Genomic DNA, 13,517 nt, shown 5'->3' with positions numbered 1-13,517 from the left:
TGGCATCTCTTCTAGCGGTCTGCATCGATACAGCAATTTACACACCACATTCGAGGGCAAAATCCAACCGGGGCGATAGCTGGTTTTTGGATTGCTTCGTTGCCCATACCACGTGCTAACTGGTCCCTTAATGCATCCACTGAACGTGATCTTTCTGAACTGGCAACTCGCTGTTCATTACCACAATCCAGCCACGTATTCGGCACCTGTTTCCTTTGGATTCCATTTATCACAGTGGACGCCGTCTGCATGCCCCAGTCTCTTTAGGGGCAGGGGATTTTTGTAGAAATTCCACAATCTCTGCAAATATTTAGCTTATACGCTTAGTAAGCAGCATCAGGGCATGCAGCAGGTTGGAAGTTTTAGCCCCTCTTACTGTGAGCAAAACCGCCACCTTTTCCTCATCAGTGATACCAGTAGTTATTGTGTAGCTTCCAGTCTTGCAATAGAGGTGGGCCAGTCCCCTGCTGAGCTATCAAACAAGTCCATTTCTCCCAGACATTTAAAACCCTTCCCCAACCCCCGTGATGGGGTGTCCGCCTCACACAGGAGCGGAACTGGTTAATGGAGGCCAGATGGACCAATTAACCTAGCAGCTTGAACACGGAGAAGAAAGCCCTGATTAGAGGAACAGGCTCTCCTGCACCGGAAGAGGCGGGGCTGTATAAAGCCAGCTAGCTGGCTACAGACAGGGGGGCTGCTCCTGGGAAGCAGGCTGCAGTCACTCCCTGAGTGGGGGGAGTTGGGAGGCTGGCAAACCCAGAGAGAGGGGAAGTCAGAGAGGCAGGAAGAAACCCAGGGAAACAGCAGCCAGGGTAGGACCCTGCAGAGACCTTGGCTGCTTGTTATAGGGTCCCTGGGCTGGAACCCCCCATAGAGGGCAGGCCTGTGTTCCCCTGCCAGCCACTGCGTAATGGCATAGGGGTGCTGGAGATGCCAGGGGGTCTGGAAAGGCTGTGAATTCACTAGAAGGGGAGGACCTTAGAGACCTGGCCGGAGGGCCAAGCCACGAAGAGGAGGCTGCAGATCTGGGAGCGAGGGGGCCGTGGAGCGAGACGAGACGGGAGAAGACACCACCGGAGGGAGAGCGCCGGCTGGCAGAGCTGATTCCCAACATGGCCAGCCGGAGGTGCCGCAAGTGAACCCAGGGACGCCCCCCAGAATGAACCGGTCACTCGGTCTCAGCGGCTGCAGGGTCATTTTGAGGTCTCCATGGTCACTCTCCCTGGATTAGGATCCCACCCGTGTCCCTGATTGCCACATCTGCGGATCTTTATGGAATAATACCTATTGCACAGCGGGATCCAAAGGCCCACAGTTATTAATGACACACGACATGCCAGGCCCAGTGACGTACTGCTCCTCTGGCAGGGTTCTGGTGACCTCTGAAACATGAGCGGTCTCCGAAACTATGTAAAGGGCTCTAATCCATTTCCGCTATGCTAAATGCCCTTATCCCAAGCCATAGAGAGTTGTCAGAGGTGATGTGGGCTCTAGATGCTCATTCTGCACTTAATCGATGTTGTATCAGGTCAGAGACATAAAGATAGAAAAGAAGGGAATCAAAACTAGAATAAGAGGGTTGCTAATAGGCAAAAATTTCCTCTGCACTTGGGTGAGACCTCCCAAGTCCGGAAATTGCCGAGATTTGGTCAAAAATGCCACTTAGGTAAGTAAGAGAAAAATGTTTTTGTCATAGGTCCGCTGCACAATTAAAGCCAAGAGCATCTGTGTTCTTCGGCGTGGGGAAAGCAATCGTGCCGACCTCTTAGATAGCTACAGAGAGTGCAAATCAAAGTGCTCCATTTGGACAAATCGAGCTAACCGTTAGTGGCAGAGTTGTAGCCTTTAAACCAGATGTGGGAACACAGCTCGGTGTTTTTCCCAGGCAAATCTGTACCACAGTCAGTATGCAGCCCGTGGAGAATCACATGCAAAGCTCGCTTCATGTTCAGGATGTAAACTAGCAGTCAGCTGGCTAAGAGGAAGGGTGGTTCGGTGGTTGGGGCCCTTGTGTAGGATGTAGGAGACCTGGGCTGAATTCCCAGAGTGACATTCTATACCTCGGGGGAGCGTGCTGTAACCCCCATAGTTCTCATTTTCATATAATGGTGATCTCACATATAAAGCAGGCCTTGTAAGGTATCCGGGGAAAGGTTGTGATCTGCTGAGAGTCATTTCTCTGTCCATAGATGTGTATTGTTGATGCAGATGGAGTTATGAGATTGTATAGTATGGTGGTCACTAAATCATGCTGTAAGTTGGGGAATCCGCCAGACGTTAGCTCCCCAGAGGCAACAGCAAGGAAAGTCACCAACCCCCGGGCGGGGTGTCAAACAACCATCCACAGCCATTGTCCAGCAAGGGAGCTACACTGCGATGACTCGCCTGCATGAGGCCCCACAACGGGAATTGCTCAACCTTGCCTGGAGAGACTCAGCAGTGCCCCCCAGCCATGCCTGGACTGTGCTTCCCAAGCACATGGGCTGAGGGTATAAAACAGACAGAGTGGACACATACGGGGCCTTCTCCTGCCCCCACCTTCCCCGCGAACAACCAGGACACTGAGAAGAAGACAAGACTCCAACATAGGAGATTGGCCCAGGTTTAAGGAACAAACCTGTATATAAAGGACTGCAATATCCAGCAGGGTGAGAAAAACTGCTTAATCTAGTTGCTGCCCAGTCTAACAGGGTCGAGAGTTTAGACTCCGTGCTTCTATTTTATTTTATTTTATTTTATTTTGGTAACCATTCTGACTGGTTGTGCTTTGACTTATAATCACTTAAAATCTATCTTTACAGTTAATAAATCTGTCTGTTTAATCTACCTGAAGCAGTGCGTTTGGTTTCAAGTGTGTCAGAGGCTCCCCTTGGGATAACAAGCCTGGTACATATCAATTTCTCTGTTAAATTGACGAACTCATATAAGCTTGCAGCATCCAGCAGGCATAACTGGCACTGCAAGACGGAGGTCTCTAGGGTTGTGTCTGGGACCGGAGATATTGGCTAGTGTCATTCAGTTGCAAGTAGCCGGGAGCAGCTTCCATGCCAGAGGCTGTGCGTGAACGGCCCAGGAGTGGGGGTTCTCACAGCAGAGCAGGGTAAGGCTGGATTGGAGTGACCTAGCTGATCACCAGTCCCGATAACACCAGAGGGGAATGTCACACCCAGCTCCATCATGGACTTCCTGTGTGACCTTGGGTGAATCACTCAGCCTCTCTGTGACTCAGTTCCCCATCTGTAAAATGGGGATGATAATGCTTCGCTGCCTCCCAGTGGTGGTATTAGGCTAAATACATTAAAGATTGCTGATCACTTTGAGATCTACTGGGGAAAAGTGCTACATAAGAATTAGGCATTTTTTTAATTGATTCACTCATTATTTATTATTGCTACAAGGGCAAATAACTGTTTCAGTTTGCTTGAAAGAAACACAATCAATTAATAACGAAATGCATATATTGCATTTCCTTCATTTGGGATGAAAACCTCCCTAGCTATGGGCAGGTTAGTTGCAAAGGTGATTGGTGTAAATGCCATGGAAGGTCAGGCATGGAGCATGGATGACACACTGAGAGAATTCTTGTCGTACGCCTGGAAGGTGAATGCTACAGATGGAGTAATAATGTCTGTGCTCCGTCCAGCAAGAAAAATGGCATTTGGCCTCACAGATGAAATAAAAAGTGGACTTGAGAAGCTGAGACTTACTGAAGAGGTAAAACGCCCAACAGACTGGGCCAATTCTGTGGGAAATCAGTGCCACTTAAATATAGTCATATGATGCAACCATTATCCAATGGAAACAACTGAAGGAGGTTCAGATAAGCTCTCAGAAGCATAAGTAATCGCTGTATTAGATGCAGGATATGCAACTTGACAAATAAAGTTAGGTCAGTAAGACTCCAAACTAGTAACTTTTAATACACAATTTAAGTATTTTGAATGTAAATGACTGCCATTTGGGATTAATTCTGCTCCTGCGGTATTTCAAAGGGTTGTCAAATACATCTCTGCAGGGTTACAAGGTGCAGAAGATAGACTGAATAAAAAGCTGAACTTTAAAAAAGACTTAGACAAGCTTTGTAGCATGAGAAAGAAGGAAACATAACGAACATAACATAAGAACGGCCATACTGGATCAGACCAAAGGTCCATCTAGCCCTGTCTACCGGTATCCTGTCTACCGCAAGTGGCCAATGCCAGGTGCCCCAGAGGGCATGAACAGAACAGGGAACCCTCAACTAGTAATGCTCAGCTTTAAAAAGTAAAAAACTGGTCGAGCAGATAGTATCAGCATTGCACATAAATTGCAGGAAGATGGTTCAGTCACTGATCCAGAGAAAACAACTGCAATAACTCTGCAAAGCAGAATTACAGAGATTCCGGAGGACGATAAACAATTTGGCAAACTTCATTCCAATCTAACTATGCCAAACGAACCATTCAGAACTGGGCTGGTTTGAATGGTAGGTATTCTCCATGAAAAATATCAAATGAAACAATTTGTGGGGAATTTGAAGAAGGTTGGAAAATTTTATGGCATTTTTCTACAAAATGAACCGAAGCAAAAATGGTTCCGTCTTGTAAAAATTGTTTCTTTAGTTTCCAATTAAAAATTCTCAATTTGTTGCAACTGCTAGGAAAGGGACTTGGGGAGCTGGGGCGAGGGAGACAAGTTACGCTGTATTGTGAGAAGCCTGCATGTGTTTCATAAAAGGGGGCGATTTCGCTGATGACAGCTGACTCTTGGCTGCTTCTTGGACACTTGGGTGGGTGTGTTTGGGGAGGTACCTGCATGGAGTGAGGGAAAAAATCCCCGGGGGGCTGCGCTGGTTCCGGGGCACCTGTGATACCCTCAGGCTGTACAGTTCCAGTGCCTGCCCCAATGCCCCCTTTCTGAATGAACCCCCCCGCCTCCCCAGCAGGACAGGGCTCCAGACAGACAGATAGACCCCCTCCCCCTGCATCTGGTGTGCCCTACTGGGCACCAACCCACGGGTCACAGGGGGCTGCAGCCCAGCCCCTCTTGCACTGGTCTCACCCACACAGGGTAGGGTCCAGGGCTACCACAACACAGCACTCCCCTCTGCCCCCCCAAGTACCAACACCATGGGTGCTCCAAGATTCAAGCACCCACAGAAAAAAAAGACGGCCGGCTCCACACCCACCAGCCATAGTGGTTCTGCCTCAGGGGCTGGCCGCCCGTCAGCTGTTCCGGGGGCCCTGGGGCTGGCCGCCCATCAGCTATTCCAGGGGCCCGGGGCAGGCTTCCTATCAGCTATTCCAGGGGCCCTGGGGCGGGCCGCCCATCAGCTGTTCTGGGGGCCCCGGGGCTGGCTGCCCATCAGCTATTCCAGGGGCCTGGGGTGGGCTTCCTATCAGCTATTCCAGGGGCCCCGGGGCTGGCCACCCATCAGCTGTTCTGGGAGCCCCGTGGCTGGCCGCCCATCATCTATACCAGGGGCCCCGGGGCTGGCGCCCATCAGCTGTTCCGGGGGCCCTGGGGCTGGCCGCCCATCAGCTATTCCAGGGGCCCGGGGCGGGCATCCTATCAGCTATTCCAGGGGCCCCGGGGCTGGCCGCCCCTCAGCTGTTCTGGGGGCCCCGGGGCTGGCGCCCATCAGCTGTTCCGGGGGCCCTGGGGCTGGCCGCCCATCAGCTATTCCAGGGGCCCGGGGCGGGCTGCCCATCAGCTGTTCCGGGAGCCCCAGGGCTGGCCGCCCATCAGCTGTGGTGACCCTTGGAGCTGGCCACAGCTCAGGAAGCATAGGGCGGGCGGTGCTCAGGGGTGGGGGGATGGAGAAGACCAAGGAGTGGGCAGGTAGGTGGGGGGGGTCTTGGGGGAGGGGGTGGGGTGAGGGCAGGGCGTCAGGGCAGAGCCCCCCACCAGGGAAAAAGAAAAAGCCGTGCCTCTGCCAACCTCCCAGGGTTTTGCAGCCACCCTCCCTCCCCCGATGCTCCAAGGGGCTCGTCACCTGGATGCACCGCCCCCCCCCCACCCCTCACAAGGGCTGCTTGCCGCCCCCCCCCACCAATTTACGGGTCAGAAGCAATGCTGAAGGGCAGGTTGTTTTGGGTCCCTTCCCGGTAGGGCTAGAATCTGGCTCGTATTTGACCAGCCTGGTCGGGGGTTTTTTTGTTTTTGTTTTTAATGGGTTTGCCAGCAAAATAATTTAATTTGCCTTTTTTTTTTTAAGGGGGACTAAAGCGTGGCCTTGTTCCCCCAGCACACGGGGGCAGCGCATGGGGAAAGCGTCTGTGCCCAGCGCCAGCTGCTGCAGCGGCAGTGAGACGACGATGGGCTCAATCGTACCGAGCGGCGGTCGCACGCTAGATCTGACACTGGCTGTTGGGGTGTGGGGGGGTGGGTACCGGTTTGGGTTTTTTTTTTGCATTTCAAAGATGGTCACACTGCTCCCCCACAGGGCTGCAGGGTTCTGGGTCCCTCTCTGACTGCCCTGCCCAGTCCCTGAGCCCCACACAAGGCCCCGATCCTGGGCGCCCGCTCCTCCTCCCACTGCTGCCTTCCCTTCCACCCCACCCTAGGCCTTCCTCTGGGACCTGGGGGGCCTGATCGCCCCGTCCTCGGCCATGGGAACTACCCCCCCCCCCAGGTGCGAGGCTTGCACCCACCCTGCTGCACACTAATAAAGCGGCCGGTAGAAGCGTTGCAGCTGTGAAGTCGATGAAGCAGTTCACCTGGAAGAGCCGGAGCTCGGAGCAGCTGAGCCGGGGATCCCCCCCCACTTCAAGGGTGCATGTGTTGGGGGCACGCCATCCTTTCGCCTTGGCCCAGCCCCATCCGTGCAGCGCATCTGGCCACACTGTGCCCGCCCCCGGCCCCGCCATGGCTCGGCTCCCACCCAGCACTGGAGCGCCCGGGGGCCTGGGGGTGCTGGGCCTGCGGCTCGGCCGAGCCAGGTACTCAGGCTTTTGGGCGCTCGCTGCTCCCTTTCCCTTCAGCCTCCATTCGGGCAGCTGGTGGCCAGGGCTGGGGGACGGCCCTCGGCGGGGGGGGGCGCCGGGGGGGCACAGGGCTGGGCCTTCGGATCTCCCGGTCGCTCTCTGTTCTCTGCCTTAATTGGAACCCGGCGAGACCAGGCGAAATCGCATTAGCGCCGGGCCCCGGCGCGGGGAGCCATCCATCTTTTTTTATTACAGCGTAATGGGGCTGCTTGGGAGGCGCCGTTCGATTTGTCACAGGCCTCGTTCCCTGATAACGGGCATTTGTCATCACTTTCTGCCCGCGTTAATGTCATCAGCGGCGCGCTGACAGCTGGGCCCGGCGAGGGAGCCCCTGCGACAGAGCACATCCGTCAACCTAATATTTCCATGGCTGTGGGGCCCGGGTGGGCCGCGCACACGCATTCCCGAGCTTCGGAGCGGGAGAGGCGGGGGAAAAAAAAAAACCCCGCCGGTGTCATTAATTAAACCGTTCGCGCGGGCGGAGTCGTTGCGGGCGGGTCTGTCTGGCCCCCCCGGAGTGTCTCCCCCTGGCCTGGGCGCGTCTGGCCTTTTAACAGGGAACGGAGCCGTTCCTGAAACACATTTAAAAGCGAAGTGGGGCTGGGGACTCCACAGCAAATGCGGTAGACGGGTCACTGGTAATAAGGGGAGAGCGGGCGTGTGGCAGCCCCAAGGCCGGGGACGAAGATCTGTCCTGGCCCCATGGCGCCGAGGGGGCCGTTTGCTCGTCCTCAGACCCACACGGAGCTGGAAATCATGGTCTGTGCCAGGGCTCAGGAACCCGGAGGGGGCCCACCTTTGCCAACCTCAGCTCCAGGCGCCGTTGCTCATGCAACCCCCCCAGCCCCGGCACAGTGGGTGAGGCACGTGGCGTGTCTGCCCCCCCGCAGGGTTAGGGTCAGGCTCTGGCTAAACCGCACGTGACATGCTGGTGTCGTGGTGTCAGCAGCTCACAGCTGTTGGCAGGCTCGGCTCAGCAGCGTCTTATGCTAAAACCGGAAGAGCAGGGGGCGGTGGGTCGGACTTGAGGGGCAGAGCTGGGGGCACGGGGAATGCAGGGCTGGGATAGCAGGGAGCTGCGGGTCAGGAGTGAGGGGCACCAGCATTGCTGGGGGGCGAGCAGGGCACGCCTGGAGGTTGTGACTGAAGCTGTGTGTATAAGTGAGCAGGGGTGGTGGGGCGCAAAGGGCTGGGATAGGAGGGGCTGCGCGTCGGGAGTGAGAGGCATGGGAGGGGAAGCCGAGGCTGTGATAGTGGGGGCGGGTGGGGGGGTTGCAGGATGTGATTGAGGGGCATTGGCTGGGGGGGGGGGGGGAAGCAAGCCCAGGGTTGGATGAGCAGGGGGTTGCAGGACAGGCAGCCCTACCCCGTTTTGGGGAGCTAGTGATCCTTTGTCCCCCTTTGCTCACTGAGAGGCCAGTGCTGGGGGTACAGCCTTGTGGGGGAGCAAAACTGTAATGCCCCCTGCCTGCACCCTCCCCCCCGCCCACTTCCATAGGGCCCTCCGCACTGCTAGGCCTCTCCCCCACCACGAGGCAGAGAACGAAACCCACCCCCTGCTCGAAGGGCTCCCGGTGCAACACGTGAACAAGCTGCCTGCAGGGGCAGGGGGTGACGGGGTTTTGGGATCGGCCCCTGAGCCAGGCTGATGGAGCCTGTTTTTCAAATGCCTGGCGGCCCGGCTCTCTGCCAGGGACCCTTTCAAAGCTCAGATCGCAAAGGGCCCGGCCTCGGGTTGCCCAGTGTCTGTTTTTCCCTGGACTTGCTGCTTGAAAAGGGAACCTGGTAATGTCCGGTCAGATCTACCGCCCGGACGCTCAAAGGCCGGTTACTGCGGGCTGGCGCAGGGGGTGGGAAGCGGCAGCCTGTGGGCCAGCTCGGGCCTTGGGACACCCCTTTGAGCAGCAGGGTTGGCGGGGTGCAGCGGAGGGCAGAGTGCGGGGGCCCATGGCGAGCAGGGTAAGGGGCTAACAGCGGGCACGGGACATGCCCCAGAAGGGAAGGAAGACGAGCAGGCAGGGAAGGGGGCTGCCGGGCAGGAGGGCTGCATCCTCGCTCAGGAGCGGGGCTGCCTGGCTGCTCCCGTGGGGCTCCTCAAGCTAGAGTTGAGGTGGAAGAGCAGAGAGCGATGGGGGATAGGGGGGAGGGAGAGAAGAGTGAATGGGGAGCAGGGCCTTGGGAGAAGGGGGGGGGGGTCAAGGGCAGGGCCTCGGGGGAAGAGGTGGAGCGGGGTGGGGCCTCAAGGAAGAGATGGGTCAAGAAGGGGGGCCTTGGGAAAAGAGGCGGAGCAGGGGCAGGGCCTTGGGGGAGGGGGCAGGACCTCAGGGGGAATGGGCAGGGCCTCAGGAGAAGAGGTGGGTCCAGGGCGGGGCCTTGGGAAAAGAGGCAGAGCAGGGGCAGGGCCTCGGGGGAAGAGGCGGGGCCTCAGGAGAAGAGGCGGAGCAGGGGCAGGGCTTTGGGGGCAGGGGCAGGACCTCAGGGGGACGAGGGGGGCAGAGTGGGGGTGTCCAGTTTTCAGACGTTCGAAAGTTGGCCACCTTAGCCGGGCCTGACACGCCAGTCGGGCCGTGCTGAGAAGTGCAGTCAGCTTTGCTCCGGGAGCAGCCCCATTGCTGGCAGCAGAGCGGCTCCCCACCTCGGCTCAGGCCCCCCACCTGGGAGCCGGGTTATAAACACATGTTAAGGGCAAAACTCGCTAGCAGCTGCCTCCTGCCTAAGCCCGTGCCCAGGGCTGAGGCTCCTGTGGGCACCGCCGGCATGAGCCGCATGGTGCCAGGTTAGGGACAGGGGCAGCAGCTCCCCCCATGTGGATGAGGGAGGGGGTATTTGGGAACTGGCTAGCGGGACATGGACCCCGCTTGCGGGGCTGGAGGCTGCAGCCCGGGGTGCCCTGGTGTGGCTGATCACACAGTCCTCAGGGCCTGTGGTAAAGTCAAAGGGCCAGAGAACAAGCGAGAGCTCCCGGCGTCCCTTCCCCTGCCCCAAATCCCTTTCCTTAGTTACTGCCTCCGTGGGGCAGGGCTTGCCACACCCCCCCCCCCATTTGATTACAGCCCCTGCATGCTGCCTGGGTAACCCTTTCTGCCACTTAATGGTAAGACAGCAATCCACCAGTTGTTCGCCACCGCAGCCTGGCCTTGGCAGCCACACAGCACCCCTGGGCTGGGGGAGCCAGGCGGGTCAGTCCAGAGGGCGCAGACTCAGCCCGGAACCCACTCCCAGAAGAATCCACTGACCAGCGTCCCCCTGCCCCAGTGTCCTCTCTGCAGCCAGGGCTGGCATCGGAGGAGAGCGCAAGAGAATAAGGGAATAACCTGCCTGTTGGGGATGTTTCTGGAGAAAGTCCCAGAGGATGGTTTGGCTCCATTGAGATCCATGTCACAGGCTCAGCAAGCCCAGGCTGGGCCAGTCAGGACCTTTTCCACCAGCCTCTACAGGGAAACAAGAAAACCTTGGTGCAGACCCACTCGGTGGCGAGGTGTGGGTCTGGCTGGATTCCCAGGGCTGATGTCCACAGCCCAGGGCGCACGGCCGAGGCCGAACCAGGCTTGCTCAGAGGTTCTCCAGCTTCGACCTCCCCCCGATCTCAGCTGGTGCAGGGGGAGGTCTCCGGGGGAAGGTCTCCGGGGGAACCAGGCCATGGCCCTGGGCGAAGGGTGGAAGGGAAAGCGGGCAGGGAGTCAGAATGTCCATGCTGCCCCGCTAGGCCGAGTGCATTGCAAGAGACCAGCCAGGACGGGGGCCCAGGGAGGAAAAGGCTCCGGCCGTGTAAGGAGGCTGCTCTGGCCACGGCTGCTGTATGAGCCCCCAGAAGCAGCAGCGACTCCAGTCAGACTCCGAGACCATGTGTTGCTTTGGCTGTTGGGGTCCCCAGCGGTGGGTGAGCCCCGAGTCTCTGCTATGTTCTGAGAGGGCTTCCCCATTCCCAGCTGGCGCTGCTGTCTCTGGGTTTGGGCCCTGGCTTTCTCATGCTGTACTGAAAGCAGCAGAGCACAGACCCACCCCTGCTATCTCAAAAAGAGCCCCCCCACCCCACCCCCATCTCCTCCCTGGCAGGGGTAGGCGGCTCTCTCCTGCCCCAGCAAGTGGGGGATGAGACCATCCTCTGCTGTAAGCCTTGGGGCTGGGTGGGGACCCGTAAGCACTGAAGAGATCAAAGTGGTCTGATCAGCTCTCGTTCCCACCCGAGTACATTGGGAGCAAAGCTGATGGTGTGAAAGCTCTGCCAGAGAGCCCAGAATCAGGCCTGTTCCCTGCTGCCCACCTCTCCACCTCTCCACCACACACCCATGCATGGCCAAAAGGGCCCATGCTTTGTCACATGGCCCGGACCAAAGGAACTCAACCTGCAGGGCTCCAGCCCCAGAAGTTAGTGATTTTAAAAAAATAATATGATTGTACACCAAAATTCTCCCCAGGAAACTCCAGTGAATCCAGGTTGCAAGGGTCATTTAACATGCATGGCATGCAGAACCTGGAGGCCAAATAAGGTCAGAGCCACAGGGCACCGGGTTATGCAGTACAAACATACAGAGCAGCCCTTGCAAAAGTGCCTAAGGGCCATGAGGGCACCTAGTTCCCAATGGAAATACCTTTAGAAATCTGGCCCCAAGCCATGCCCCATTGAATGGCAGTTAGATTTGGACTCCTAAGTTACTTTTGAAAACATCACACATAGTAAATTATTATTATTATTTATCATTACCTGGGAGCCCCAGACATGACCCAGAACCTCACTGCGCAAGGCGCTGTACAAACACAGAACAAACCAATGGTCCCTGCCCCAAACCACTCACAATCTAAATATAAGCCAAGAGACAACAGTTGGCTACAGACAGTTGGGGAGGAAGGGGTTAACAATGAAACAATGAGGCAACAAAACAGTTTGCAGGGCGCCCCTCCGCCCCCCGGGGATGGGTTTGGCCTGTTATGAAATACGTCTCTTTAAAACCCTGAAGTGGAAGGTTGAAACAAAACAGACAAACTCCCACCTTTGGGAAAAGTGTCTGGGATGTGTCTGGATTTTAAACCGGAATAGCATGGTTCCAAAACAGGGTACTCCTGGCGGGAATTCTGCGCCACTGTGCAGGTGCAGAATTCATGTCTGACACAGAATTTTTTTTTCTGCAGAAAATACATTTTGCCTGCGAAGTGCTGCAGTTCCGCTTTCACCCACCAGAGGCCACTGTGGGGCCAGAACAGCCAGCTCTGTGCATCACTGCAGAGCCAGATTAGGCAAGAGTGGGGTACACAGGGCTGCTGGGGGGGGGGTCCCAGACTGGGGTTCAGAAGGGCTAGTGGCGGGGGGACAGACAGGGGCATGGGCTCAGGAGATAGTGGGGTGACAGCATTAAGCTGGAGGGGGGGCTGTAGCACCACAGGGTCAGGAGTGTGCAGGGACACATGGGCATGGGGCAGTGCAGGGACACATGGGGACAGGGGAAGATGCACCTGACTGAATGGGAGAGGCGCAGGGTCAGCCAGGGTCTGCATGGGGGAGGCTCCCCAACTCCCTAACAATCCCTCCCCTCTCCACCCCCCCCCCCCCAAAAACCTCTTCCATACTTTTCCCACCCACACCCAACAACCCTCCAGGTTCACTCCCAGGCTCCTTCCCTCTCCCACAGCTCCTCTGTTACCCCTGGCTCGCCCAAGCCTTTACACTGTTTCTGAAGGGTGCGGGAAATACGTTTCTGTATTGTAGTTTAAATGAATTATTATTCAAAGTTCTGTATTAATATGCCTAGTAAGAAATCTATTTGTCAAAACACATGTCCTGAATCTTTTTTTTTTTTGGTCGGTATTGTCACAGACAGACTTGCTGACAGATATTTTGAAATAAATTATCAAAATAATTGAAACTGGCGTGATTATATTGTATTATTTTGACAAATAAAATGCGCAGAATGTTAAAATATTGTGCGCAGGATTTTTAATGTTTTGGCGCAGAATTCCCCCAGGAGTAACAGGGGAGCAGAGCTGTGAAACAGCAGCAACAAACCGAAACAGACCAGACTAGCATCCCAGGTCAAGGGCAGTGAAAGCGCAGAAAGGAAACAAGCCATCGAAGCACTTCGGGTCTCAACAGCAGCCAAGGTGTTTTTAAGTTTAAAATATACAGAGCCAAGCTGTGCCCTCTGGCTGTCCCACAACCCGATGGCCTAGCCTTGATCCATGGTGTTTCTGGTGGAAGAGCCTGGATAGAGACCCTTGTGCAGTTCGTCTGTGGAAAGCCATGGCACAAGTTTCCATCATCAGTGGTGTCTGGCAGTCCCATTTGGGGAGCTCGCCCCATGTCCAAACTGGGTGCTGCCATTAAAACACAGGAATTCCGCTGCAACATGCCCCCTAACAAGAAGTCATTTCTTCCCAGCAGCTGAGCACTTTTGAAATGATTGATAAGGGGCTCTAGAAGCCAGAGCAATACCGATATTCATAAATCGAAAGGCAATCGCGCTTGGCATGATCAGGAAAGTCAGTTCGTTATGGGGTGGGGGCGGGGAGAGATTGTCATTTGCAGCTCCCCTGCCCTGCTTTCTGAGTGGCGTG

The sequence above is a fragment of the Chelonia mydas genome, chromosome 7 (assembly GCF_015237465.2).
Source record: "Chelonia mydas isolate rCheMyd1 chromosome 7, rCheMyd1.pri.v2, whole genome shotgun sequence".
NCBI classification, from domain to species: Eukaryota; Metazoa; Chordata; order Testudines; family Cheloniidae; genus Chelonia; species Chelonia mydas.
Note: the sequence above shows the minus strand (reverse complement) of the source record.